Source organism: Zonotrichia leucophrys, chromosome 14 (assembly GCF_028769735.1).
Source record: "Zonotrichia leucophrys gambelii isolate GWCS_2022_RI chromosome 14, RI_Zleu_2.0, whole genome shotgun sequence".
Classification (NCBI taxonomy): Eukaryota; Metazoa; Chordata; class Aves; order Passeriformes; family Passerellidae; genus Zonotrichia; species Zonotrichia leucophrys.
The window spans coordinates 13,094,650-13,107,791 of record NC_088184.1 but is presented as its reverse complement, the minus strand read 5'-3'; positions in this window follow the sequence as shown (position 1 = coordinate 13,107,791).

Here is a 13,142-nt window from a genome sequence, read left to right as displayed (position 1 = left end):
CTGCCACCCACACTGAGGGTTGGGGGGAGTGGGATGGATGTGCTGGGGCTGCACAGTCCTGGGCTCATCTCTGTGATCAGTGCTCAAGAAAATGTGCACCGTGTTGGGCTGGCTGTGTGTTGCTGTTCCCAGGGATGGTGGTACACAGAGAAGCCAGGCTTCAGCACCTTCTTTGAGTTAAAATCCACAAAATAAACACACAGGAGGAGCAGCTTGGTGGAAAATGGTGCAGCTCATGTGCTTAAGCCAACTCACCCCAGGTAGGTGAAGCAGAGAAAAGCCTCAGGACTGGGGTGTGATCAGTTTTAAAAGGTGAATGAGTCTGTGCAGGACTTGTGGGACTGTCAGGACCTCTGTGCTGGGATCTCTGCCTGCAGTGACCCAAGGTTTAATTCCCAGAGGGGATCATGGGCTCTCCTCTGTTTTTCTGTTCTGGCAGATCTGCTCACCCAGGCCCTCCTTCCATCCCTCCTGTGCTTAAGTTATAGATTTTACTGTTCCAATAACATTTATCTAAATGTGCTTTGGGGGGAGGGAGGAAGGAGATAAGGAGGGAGGAGGCTGAGGAAAGAATGTGCTTTTGGACTCTGCTAAGCCTCCATCTTATTGCTGGGACTTGTGTGGGGTTTTGGAATTCGTGATCCCAGGGGAGGACTCAGGGGAAATGGCTGGAAGAGCTGTGGCCAGTCTGAAACACTGGTGGGAGGAAACCCAGGGATTTCAGTGCAGAGCATCCCTCTTCCCCTTTGGTACTGATCTCCTGTGCTCTGCCAGCTTATCTCTTGGCAGGGAGGGACCTGACTCAGTTTCCAGGCAGGAGAGCTGGAGTGGAGGTGTGGGAATGCTGAGGGTGCAGAGCTCAGCTTGGCACAGGGAGGGATTTTCTGCTCTGGTGTCTCAGGGTGTTTCTGGGCTTGCCCTCCCCTGGGCACATGGAGCAGGGGTGCCAGGGAAAGGGGCAGAAGGCCCTGGTTCTTCACTGCTGGGACATTGTCTGGGAGGGCTCCAGGGATGGGATGGCAGGAGGAGATTCCTCAGGGTCTGTGCTCCAAGTGCAGTTTGGGAGCAGTTGGTGCTGACAGGGAGGCAGGGCAGGAGGGAGTGTGGAGCACAGAGGCCAGATTGCTTCAGCTCCCAGAGGTGAGAGATGTCTGTGTGGCCACAGGAGGCACCTGACCATTCCCAAGGTGCCAATTTTGGGCTTGGTGCTTCCCCCAGGGCTGACAGATGAGGCAGAGCTGGAGGATTCCTGCCCTGCACAAGGGAGATCCAGTGTGTGAGTGAGGTTCTGACCTTGGGGAGAGGTGGAAAGCCTTGGGGAGGATCAGGAGAGGAGGAGTGCTGGTGTCAGGGCAGGGATGAGCTGTGGCCCTGTGATTCAGCCCTTTCTGTGCCTTTTGGTTGCCACCAGAGTGGACTCCATGGTCCCATTCCCATTTCACTGTGCTTGAATTTGGTTTTTGGCGTGGTGGTGAAGGCTTGCATGGTGAGAGAGAGCCATGGCAAGTGGAGAAGAGAAGGAAAAGGATGAGCTTTCTTTTTCCTAGGAAGCACAAATGGATGGAGCAGTATTTCTGAACAAACAACTCTCTCCCCCCTGTCTCCTGGAAGCTGCATTATCAGAGCACCATTACTGTCCTCTCTTCTCCTTCCCCCCACCAATGAACAGGAATTAAAAATACAACTAATAAAACCCTTTTACTTTCTCCAGCAGGAGGAAAAAAAGAAAAAAAAGCAAAGCAGCCTTGAAAATGCTAAAGGACATAAAGGGCATTCATGAAAGGGTTGGATGGTGGTTATTGCAGCAGGGGGAAAAACATTATTTCACTGTGCAGATAAAAGGAAGTGGAAAAGCAGCATATTTATAGCTGGGGAGCCTGGATTCCTTGTTAAGCTGCTATTATCAAATTAATGTCAAAATGCATCAAACAGGCACGAGTGTTCTGGGCCCCTTATGCAAAGTGCTTGCAAATTGGTTACAAATACATTTGTTTACAGGGGACGAGGCAGGAGCGAGCTAATTAGTCATTGTAGCAGGGCTGTTTTGTGTCTTTTTTTTTCTTTTTTTTTTACATTTTTTTGGCAATTACACAAACAAGCTGTTTTGAAGTATAAATACACGCTGCATTAGAGCCCCTTTAAAGGGGAATCAAATGGGAATTGTGGGATGCAGAGGGCTTGGTGTGGAGCATCGTGTGGAGCATGGTTCTCTCCTCCTGGATGCAGCAGGAGTGCCACGCTGGGCACTCAGCTCTGGGATGTGCTGTGGAAAGGGGACAGCTCCCATCCCTGGGAATTGGGATATGGGTAGAAAGGGAATAACTGGGGTTTGGATCCTCTGAGAGGCCTGAACCCCCTCATATGGGGCACAATGCTGTTTTCATACAGGACCCGTTAAGGTTTCAGTTGCCCACCTCTATCATGGGAATTCCCTTTGGGCCTGGGGTGTTTTGGGGTGGTTTTGGTGCCAGCAGCAGCTGCCAGCTCAGGGTGTGAAGCTCCTCATGCCCACCTGGTGGGTGCTGAGATGGTTTTGGATGAGGAGAGCATCCCATGGATGTGTGAAGAAAGGAATCTGGTGCGGGCTCTCCCAGGTGAACGTGTCCTCAAGGCTTCTTTAACAAAACCACAGGCTGCACCTCCCAACCCCATTAATGAGGAAGGGAAACAGGTGAGCTTATCTGATCCTCACTGTGGGAATGGCTGGGGAATTTGGTTGGGGGGCAAATGGAAACTTCCTGCTGCCCTGCATCTTAATGCATCCCATTCTGGGAGTCAATCACAGCTCTGCCACTCAGGGAAGCTGCTAATTGAATCTGCTCTGGTGGGAGAGGATAAAGCCAAGAGGCATCTACCACCATTATTTTTAATTTCCTAAGAAAGAGAAAAGAGGGAGGAAGGAACAAGTTGTGCCCCTCTCATCCCTGACATTTCTTGGCAGAAGGTGCAAAAACCCCACGGCTGCTTCTCCATTTGGATTTGTTTGTGGTAAATCTGCCCTTCAGGCTGGAATAACCCTTCTGAGCAGGTCCTGCACTCCCAGAGGTGCTGGGAACATTGAGTTTGAGGCCATCATAAAACCCTGCTGTGGGTGGGAACAGGAGAGGAGAAAATCTCAGAGGACCAAGAGCAGTGAGAGGGCAGGGCTTCCCCCAGCCTCCTGCAGGAGCTCTGGTGTTTGCACCAGGTTTAATCATTTCTAACTCAGGGTAACATTTCCCTGCACCTTGGGCCTGCTTTTCAGTGCTACCTTCAAACTCCAAACCTCTCATTTTGCCTGGTTGGCTTTGGTGGGCTCATTTGCCATGGGGAGGGTGACCCACTCCGTTGGGATCAGGGGCTGTGATTTTGAGGAATGTTCCCATTTCCAGCATAATCCCACCCCTGCCCCACAGGGTGTGCAGGAGCACAGCCCAGGAGCAGCTCGTTGTAATCAGGCTGTGCTCGTGCCCAGTTGTTCAATCAGGACCTGTCTCTGCTCATTTGCAGCAGGGCTCTGGTGTCACTGTCACCTCCTGTGATTGTTGGTGACCATGCCATGGGATCCTGCTCTGGTTTGAGCTGTTGGTGTTTCACATCTGCTCCTCTTATCCAGGGGTGTTCCAGCATTTCCTGGGAGCAGAGCTGGAATCTCCACTCTCTGTAAGTCCCTCTGGTCACCCTTTTCCTTGGAGCCCAATGGCTTTGCCTTGGTGGAAATGGATGATGGGGCACAGACCTGTGCTTGATTTCCTTCTCCACTGTTAATTAACATAATGAGGGAGCAGCTTTTCCTGGAGTTGTGTTGGCAGTGACTTCCAGGCTGCTTGGTGAACCCTCAGTGTCCAAATGTGCCCAAAGTACCCAAGGACCTTCCTTGGTGTGTCCTGGGATTTGTTCCTCAATATCCTCAATATCCATGTCCAGAGGGGTGGAAGCACTGCCCTCAGTCCTGCCTCCTGTATTCTCTGGGAAATACAGGACACCTTGGACACCTCAGTCCTCTGGGAATATCCTGTTCTCTGGGATGTTCCCAGAGGATTGACGTGTCCAAGGTTTCAGAGGAAACATCCCAGTTGTCCTGCCCTCGTGCTTGTTGAGCTAGAGGGAAAGGATGAAGGTGTTTCCTCGAGGCTGAGGAACAGGAATGGGGTCCTTGGCATGGAGGTGCTGATCCCTGGGTGTGGGAGTGCTGTGGGTGCAGAGCCCAGCAGGGATGATGATGATGATGAGGGTGCAGAGCCCAGCAGGGATGATGAGGATGAGGGTGCAGAGCCCAGCAGGGATGATGATGATGATGAGGGTGCAGAGCCCAGCAGGGATGATGATGAGGATGAGGGTGCAGAGCCCAGCAGGGATGATGATGATGATGAGGATGAGGGTGCAGAGCCCAGCAGGGATGATGAGGAGGATGAGGGTGCAGAGCCCAGCAGGGATGATGATGATGATGATGATGAGGGTGCAGAGCCCAGCAGGGATGATGAGGATGATGAGGGTGCAGAGCCCAGCAGGGATGATGATGATGTGGGTGCAGAGCCCAGCAGGGATGATGATGATGATGATGATGAGGGTGCAGAGCCCACAGGGATGATGATGATGATGATGAGGGTGCAGAGCCCAGCAGGGATGATGAGGATGAGGGTGCAGAGCCCAGCAGGGATGATGATGATGATGATGAGGGTGCAGAGCCCACAGGGATGATGATGATGATGAGGATGGTGCAGAGCCCAGCAGGGTCAGGGTGCCCGATAAGGCTGCGGGTTCAGGGGTAAGCCAGCATCCTCTTCCTCTCCTGGAACCCCACGTGGGCAGCACGAGGGCTGAGCTGGGCTGGAGGGATGTGGCCTCTCCTGATAAGAGGCTCTGGTTCCTGCTGCTGCAGATTTACAGCCTGGGAGCGGGCAGTGGGTGCTGTGCTTGTGCCAGGGTGATTTATCACGGCTTCCCTCTGTGGCCAGAGCAGTTTCAGTGCCTGACTCAGCCAGGGGGAGGCAAAGGCTCAGCTGACACAGGTGGGAGCAGGTCTCTGTCATCTGTGTCCTGGAGAATGTCCCCATCCCAGCATGGGGACCATCAGGCTGTGTCCCATGGCAGCAGGGATGTCCCCAGCCTTCCAGTCCCCAATCCCACATGGAGCCCACCCAGCTCACACCCAGCAGCACCACCAACCCCACGGAGCAATGCCTGCACTGCCCTGTTGTTTCCCATGTGTCCCTGTGATACAGACAGTGCCAGGAGGGATGAGCTGCAGTGGGCAAGGAGGGGAGGATGATGAGGAAGGAAAGGTCAGATGCCATCACTGCATCCCTTCCATGTCCCAGCCCCTGCCTGGGTGAGCTTCCCAGCTCCTCTGGTTTGTTTTAGAGGCAGCATGGGGGCCCCAGATCCCTGCAAACCCTCCTCACTCTGGGTTTTATTGGCATGTGGAAATGGTTTTGTCTGGTTTCAGATCTGGCTGATCACTGACTTTGCTGCTGCCCTCCCCCCGACAGCCACGGGGACCCAACCGCACTCATCTTCCTCCCTCTTTCTTCTTCCTCCCCACATTGTTCTCTGAAACCCCAGCTGCTGCTTTCCCCCCTCCCTTTCCTATCCTCTCACATCAGCTGGGATGGATCTATCTGTGTTTTGTATAAAATCTCTTTATTGTTGTCTGTACTTCTCCCCCTCCTTGGGGCCCTGCAGGGGCTCTGGGCACCCTCGTTGTCACCCCAGGCTGGCAGTGGCACAGCCTTGGCAGGGCTGAGGGCATCAGCATCTCCTGAGTCCTCATTTCACTTCTCTGACAGAGAAACTTGGCAGATTTGGGGCCAGAGCCACCACATTCCTCCCTTACTTCTCACTGGTGGAGCACTGATGTGGGGGATTCCTGGTGGGATGGGATGGGGCAGGATGGGGCAGGGCAGGTCTCTTCATGTCCCTGGGCTGCTCCCTGACCCACACAGGCTCAGGGTATTTATTTTATGGGGTATTTATGTGCCAGTGCCTGGCTGCAGCTCCCACCGGCCCAGCCCAGCAGATCCCAGGGGATCTGATCTCCTCTGGCATCAGCAGGAGCCTCCACCCTCCTTGTGGGGACCCCAGCCCTGGGAAGGGGCTGAGCTGGGCTGTCCCTGGCTCTGTGGTGGGGTGGATGCTGAGGTTCCTTCTGTGGTTCCTTGTCCCCAACCCTGGGAAAGGGGGTTCAGCCAAGGCAGTGCACAGAGACCAAGCAAGGGCTGGAGAGCCATTGGTGCCTGAAGGGAGGCTTGGTGTGAGCTGTCAGGGAGTCCCCAGTGTCCCCATCACCATTCCTGGCTCCCTTCCCTGTGCTCAATGGCCTTTTCCACCTCCACTCTCCCCACCCAGCAGGATGGAGACCCCTGGGCAGCCTTGGAAGGGAGCAGAAACTCTCCTGGACCTCTGAACCCTGGGGCTGTTCCCTGGGGCTGGTCCCAAACTTCTGCCAGGGACACTGGCTGTCCCCTGCCAGTCTGCAGCCTGTAATCAACCACTCCCTCATCAAATCTGGGTGAAATACCATGGATAACTCACCAGGAGTGCACAGGCTGTCCCAGCTGGGATGGCTGCATGCTGAGGATCATCCTGGGATGCTCCTGGGGACCAGCTGAGGGTGAGGAGCAGCTGGAGGAAGGTGAGGCACCCACGAGCGAGTCCCTTCCAGCCAGTGGGGGAAATGTGTGGTTTCCATCCTGCTTTGGGTGGGCTCTGCAGCCTGGGGAGCAGCTGGGGGGGTCTGGATGCTCCTCCTTCCCCTCCGAGCCAGCATCTCCCCAGGTTCTCACCTCCCTCCTCTCTCTGCTTAAGGATAATTTTAAATGCATGACTGGCAATTCCAGGGAAGGCAGAGGAGCAGTTGGTGCTGCTGAGGAGCTCAGCCCAGCCAGAGGAGACGTGTTCCTTTTGTGGAATCAAACACCCGTCAGGGAGCACTCATGCAAATTTATTTCGCTTTTTCTTCTTTGTTACCTGTTCCATTGATCTGGAGCCTGTAGCAGTTGGCTCGTGGAGAGGCAGGTTTGTTACTTCAGGAGCCTTGCAAAGCCTCACTGGGTGAGGAGGGGACTTGGCCACAGCTCCTGGCTCTGGGGACACTTTGTGCTGTGTGTGGGGATTGTGGCACTGGGGCACATCCCTGCAAAGGAGAGGGGAAAGGGCTTTGCTGTGTCCCTGTGCAGACCTGGCAAGGCAGGAGAGTGGTGCCACCTCTGCCAGAGCTGCCTCAGGAAGGGACAAGGACACTTGGTCACACTGCTGGGACAGTGAATGTGAGTTAAACCCTTAAAATCACAAGGTGGGCTTTAAAATATCCAGCTGTGAGATTGCATTTGGTTTTATCACTATTATTAGACTCTTCAGTCCATCTGGATGTTGTCAGGAATGTGCTCCTGTGGGAGGTTTGGGGTCCTGTGGTGTGTTCATGTGGAGGGGAGGTGACTCCAGCCCGACTGCTGGAATCCATGGCTGTGCCAAGGTGCCAGCCTGCCCTGCATGGTCTGACTCTGCAGAGCATCCCAGGTGCTTGGGGCTGGAAGGGACCTCAAAGCTCATCCCTGTCACAGCCCCAGGTTGCTCCAAGCCCTGTCCAGCCTGCCCTTGAGCCCCTCCTGCAGCAGTTCCATCTCCTGGGGATGCAGAGCAGATGGAGCTGCCTGGGGCTCTCACTGCTGCAGGGATCCTCTGCTCCAGGCAAGGGAAAGGCCAAAACCCCTTTGGAGCAGGGGCAGCTCCAGTGTCTGCAGGGAGAAACCTCTCTGTGACATTCCCTGTGTCCCTGCACTGCTGCTGCTCTCATTTCCTGCTGGGAGCATTGCTTTGTCCTTCAAGAAATGACTTTTTTTTTGCTTGAATTGACTGTTTTGGTATTTTTTTCCCTGCAAAGCCCATCTCTGTGTGTCTTCACTGCAGGCAGTGGGGCCAAGCCCTTGGCTGCTGACTCCAGATGAGCTCAGACACCTGTGGTGTCCCCACCACGTGGGTTTGTGTGGCTGTGCAGGAGCCTGCAGCTGGGACAAGCAGGAGATTCCTCATTAAAGCAATTTGGGAGATGCTCATCCACAAAAAAACCTGAATTTATTCTGCTGGAGGTGCCTCTCCTCCATCTCCTCTTCCCTGAGCAGAGGAATTGGCTGGCAGGGAGCAGAAGCACAGCGATGTCCAGGGGCTCCTGGCTGGCCAGGGAATGGATGGAAACCCAACCCTGACCCCACAGATGGGAAATAATCCCAGCCACCCCCTCCTCCTGACCAGGATTTCTCCTGTCATTTCAGGTATTGCCTCCTCTCCCCAGGCCTTTCCTCAGCCCAGCAATGCCTCGTCTGAATAATTCACCTAAAAATCCAGAATGGCGAATAAATTCGGGATAATTGCCGAGGGCTCGCAGGCAATCCTCAGCCAGAGCAGGGCTCAGCTCCTGCTGAATTATTTATCTGCCAGGAATTATTTGCCTGGCCCTGCTAGGGAGGAAAATCTCTTCCCAACCTTTGCCTGACGAATGGCCTGGCTGGGGGCGACTCTGGGTGCTGACTCAGCCCTTTCCCAGCTCCTGCTGGATGCCTGGGTGCTTCCTGAAGCTTTGGGGGATTCCTGAAGCTTTGGGTGATTCCTGAAGTTTTGGGTGATTCCTGAAGCTTTGGGGTGATTCCTGAAGCTTTGGGGTGATTCCTGAAGCTTTGGGGGATTCCTGAAGCTTTGGGTGATTCCTGAAGCTTTGGGGTGATTCCTGAAAGTTTGGGTAATTCCTGAAGCTTTGGGTGATTCCTGAAGCTTTGGGTGATTCCTGAAAGTTTGGGGGATTCCTGAAGCTTTGGATAATTCCTGAAGCTTTGGGTGATTCCTAAAGTTTTGGGGGGGTCCTTCAGGGTGGGTACAAGAGTCTCTTATTCCCAAACCATCCTTACTCTCTTCAGGGTGGGTGTGAGGTTCTTACTGCCCAACCATCCTGTGCCTGCAGAATTCCATCTCTCAGAGCTCATCAGGCTCTGCCTCCCCCTCTTGTGAGATGGAGAATTTTTGCTTTGGGGAGATGGAAAAGGCTCCTTGCTGACCTTCTAACCAGAAAGAGCTGCTGATGCAGGGATGCAGGCTCGATTTAATGTCACCTCTCTGTGAGGTGATCCCTGGTGGTGTCCTTCACCCCTCTCCATCCATAGGATGTTCCTCATCCTCATCCTCACACTGCTGTGAGCAGCTCTGGGCTGAGCCAGGGGCTTGGAGCTCCCTCCTGCCCATGGATGAGGGGGTGATGCCCTCTGTGGGATCCCACTGGCCACTCCTCCCCTGGGAAACACAGAGAAATGACCCTGGCCTCATCAATCTCCATTTGCATCCAAAGAAGAAAGGAAAAAAAAAAAAAAAGAGAGAGATTTAGGAGCAAGATCAATATTGAAAGAGCCTGGGGTTTTTTTTGGTTTTTCTTTGTTTTTTTTTGCTTTTCCCTGTGCTCTTCTAGGGGTGGGAACCTCAAGGCAGGTACAGGGAGTAAATCCTCCTGGCTACCTGGGTGTAAATCAGGAGGGAGCTGATGGATTTATGGCATCCAGCCTGATTTACACTCCCGGGTCTGGTGCCTGCAGGTGAGTGCTGGGAGAAGGGGATGGAGCCACCACCACCTCCTGCTGCAGCCAGGGTGGGGCTGGGGGTGACTTTTCTGAGCTTTCTCACCCCAAAATTTCGGACATTTTGCTTTTCCTCTTTCTGCTGGAGCTCAGCAAAGGACATCCATGTGCCAAGGCAAAGCAATGCCCTGCTGGGGGCTGGCTTGGTGAGGAAAAAGTCTTTGGGGTGATGCTCTCCCCTTTCCCCCTCCATCCCTGCTCCTCTCACATGCCAAGAGCTGGTGAGGCTTGCTGGTGGCAGGGCTGGTGTATCCATGGAAAAGGAGAACACCTTTTGGAAAATCTTACTCTGAGAGCTTGGGGAGGCCTGGGGGTGATGATGGGCTTTCTGTCCCAGCCCTGGGGCTCCTTTTTCCATCCCTCCCATGTCCCTGGCAGGGCTGGATGTGGTGATGGAGGATCTGTCCCCCATAAACTGGGGTGCTGTGGGCTCTGTCCCAGCCCTGGGTCCCCTCTCCATCCCTCCGTGTCCCCCCGGCCGTGGCAGGGCCGTGGCAGGCTCGGGGGGCTCTCGTTGTTATTCCTCTCACGCCGCAGGAAGGATTTCTGCGAGTGCCATAAACCATCACGTGGGCAGAGCCTGGGTGAGCTCTAATTGCTTCTATTTGCATAACGAGGCGAGGCTCAGCATCCTGCTGATATTTGAAAGGGGAAAATCAAAATCAGCTCTAGATAAACAACTCCCCCCACCGCCCCCTTCCCCAGTCCCTGCCCCCCGCTCCTAATTTGTGCATTTTCTCCCTTAATGCAGGTTTGTCGGGTTTTGGGTCTCCTCAGGACCCCTCCCATTGGGGCTGGGGGTGCTGCCCCCTCCCCTGGCCGAGGCTTTCCATGGAGGTGACGGTCAGGGATGGGGTGTGGAGGGGCTGAACGGGAGCTGGGGGAGGATCAGGATGGGATTGGGGCTGGAGAAGTGGAGTCAGGGCTGGAGAGCCTGGGCTGAACACGGGAGTGGGTCCTGACCAGGGCACGAGGGGCTGGGGGGCATCGAGTGGGGGCCCAGCAGATGTCACCAGAGCCCGGTGTCACCTCAGGCCGGTGTCACCTCAGCCTGGCCCTGCCAGCCCCTGGGAACTGCCTAAGACTGCTTGGGATGGGATGGGGTGGGTTGGGACAGGACCTTTCCTCACCTGCCATCCCCAGCATGGAAGGAAGGGCTCTGTTTGCAGCCCAGGTATTGCTCCTGCTCTGGGGCTGTGGGAATCTGTAAGAAGGTCCAGAAGGACCTGGAAAAAGGAGGTGACATCCCCTGGTGTGACACCAGCCATGTCCCCAGGTGCGCTGTCCCTCTCTCAGCTGTTTCCCCAACACTCCCACAGCCCAGGGGACCAGGAGCATCCCTGCTCCTCCTGTCCCCTCAGGGTCCCTCAGCCAAAGCTGGCTGTCCCCTGGCCCTGGGAGGCCCCTGGGCATTGCCAACACTTGCTTGGCCCCCCTGGCTCTCCTGGCTGGGGTTCCAGGGGGTTTTTACACTTCTCTCTGGCAGGGGGTGGTGCCAGGTCACACACACCAAGCACAAATATGTTGTGTCCCCTCCTTGGGGGATGAGGAAAATGGGCTCCTTCCTCCTCCTCTTCCTCCCGAGCACGAGGGCTGCTGTCCTCTGAACCCTTTGCTGCCCTTTGGGGGAGAAGTGCTGACTCCAGATGTTTCCCTAAATGAGAACCTTCTGCTAACAGTGCTGAGTTAGATCAGATTTTAAGCAGAAATTCTTCCCTGGGAGGGTGGGGAGGCCCTGGCACAGCGTACCCAGAGCAGCTGTGGCTGCCCCTGGATCCCTGGAAGTGTCCAAGGCCAGGTTGGATGGGGCTTGGAGCAACCTGGGACAGTGGGAGGTGTCCCTGCCATGGATGGGGGTGGAATGACGTGATCTTTGGGGTCTCTTCTTTCTGGGACTCAATGATTTTTGCTTTTTTGGCCCATTCAGGGACCTGGGGCAGACCTGGCTGCCAGCATTCACTGCTGCCTCTGCTCTCTCGCCTGTGCCCAGCACGGGGCTGGGGCTGCTCCTGCATCCCTGTCCTGGACCATGAAAATTCCCTTTCCTTGTCCCCCGTGGTGTATGAAAACCCCTGGCCATGCCAGTGGGGCAGCAACATTTCCCCCAGCCCCTCCTCATCCTCCAGACCCCACAGGAGCTGCCTGGGGCAGGATGGAGAAAAGGAGAAGGACCCTCAGAGGTGGAAAGAAATCTCTGCTGCAGCTCTGAAAGGTGGGGGGAGAAAAGGAACCAGGGGGGCAGGAGGTGTCTGGTGCTGCACGTGGGGGCTCTGTGCACACACCCATTTTCCATCAGGCCGATAAAAGAACCAGGAGCTCTTGAAGCTGAAGCCAAGGAGAGGAACCTGTGGCTGTCCCAGGGGGGATGAGCTGTTTGCTCAGGAGCAGCAGGGATGCTGTGCCAGGAGCTGGGGCATTCTGTGCCAGGAGGGGCTGGGTTTCAGCATCCCAGCTTTGCTGTGAGCAGGGATGCTCAGGCACCTCCACCCTCATCCCCACACTGGATGGAGAGGGTTTCCCTCCTTGCTGGGTCTCTCTGGCTGTGCTGGGGCTGGTCCTGCCCTGGTGGGGCTCCCCAGGGTTCAGTGGAGCACACACAGCCCAAACTCCAGCTGGGAATTCTGTGCCTTTGAGCTGGTTCCCCATCCCAGCCAAAGGTTTCCTGCCCCAGCAGCAGGAGGATTTTTCCTGCTCCCATCTCCCAGTGCCACCACAGCCCTGCCTGGGTCTCTCCTGCATCTCCAAATTTCCAAAGGCTTCCTGGGCTCTCTGTTCCCCCCCTCCATGCTGCGCTGGGGATTTGTATTTCGTTCTTATTTATCTCTCTGTAGGTTTGTCCCTGTCATTGCTGCTGTTCCTGGCTTTCCAGCAGGTTTGCTCTGCAGAGAGCTGCAGGTTGGCTATGAAATATGACAAAGCGTTCATTTAAATGCACACCATGATGTCGGGGAGTCCATTAGGGGAATTAATTTGAATGGTTGGCGTTTAATAAACAGCTCTGTCCCTCCTCTCCATGCACAGCCCCCAGCTCAGCCCTGCTGGCAGCTTTGAAGGGTTAAAAACCCCCACATGTGGAATTTGGAGGGAGAGGGGAGCAGGTATCGGGGTCTGGAGTAGGGAGCAGGGAGGGGGGGGGAATAATAAAAGAGATGTGGTGTTGTAAGAGGAATTGCAGTTTGTTTTGTTCCCAGTGAAAAATAAAGCACATGTGGAAGGGGTTTGGGCTCGCAGGGTGTTTGGGGCATGCAGAGAGCGGGGAGGGGGCACAGGGGGACAGGGCTGGAGGGTCCCAGGCTGGCCCTGAGAAGGGCTGGGGGAGGAGAGGGGGCTCCAAGGACGCTGCTCCCCATATGGTGTGTATTACAAGCTCCTTTCTAGTTGTAAAGATTAATTTAAAGCCTTTCTCACCTCCCCCCCATCCCTCTTCCATTGACAAATGAACATCTGGGCTGAATGCTGCCCAGATCCTAATCAAAGCATTTTTCCAGGGCCGTTGTCTGCCTTTATGGCTATCTGCTCCTCGGATGCTCTGCAGCTCCAATGCAC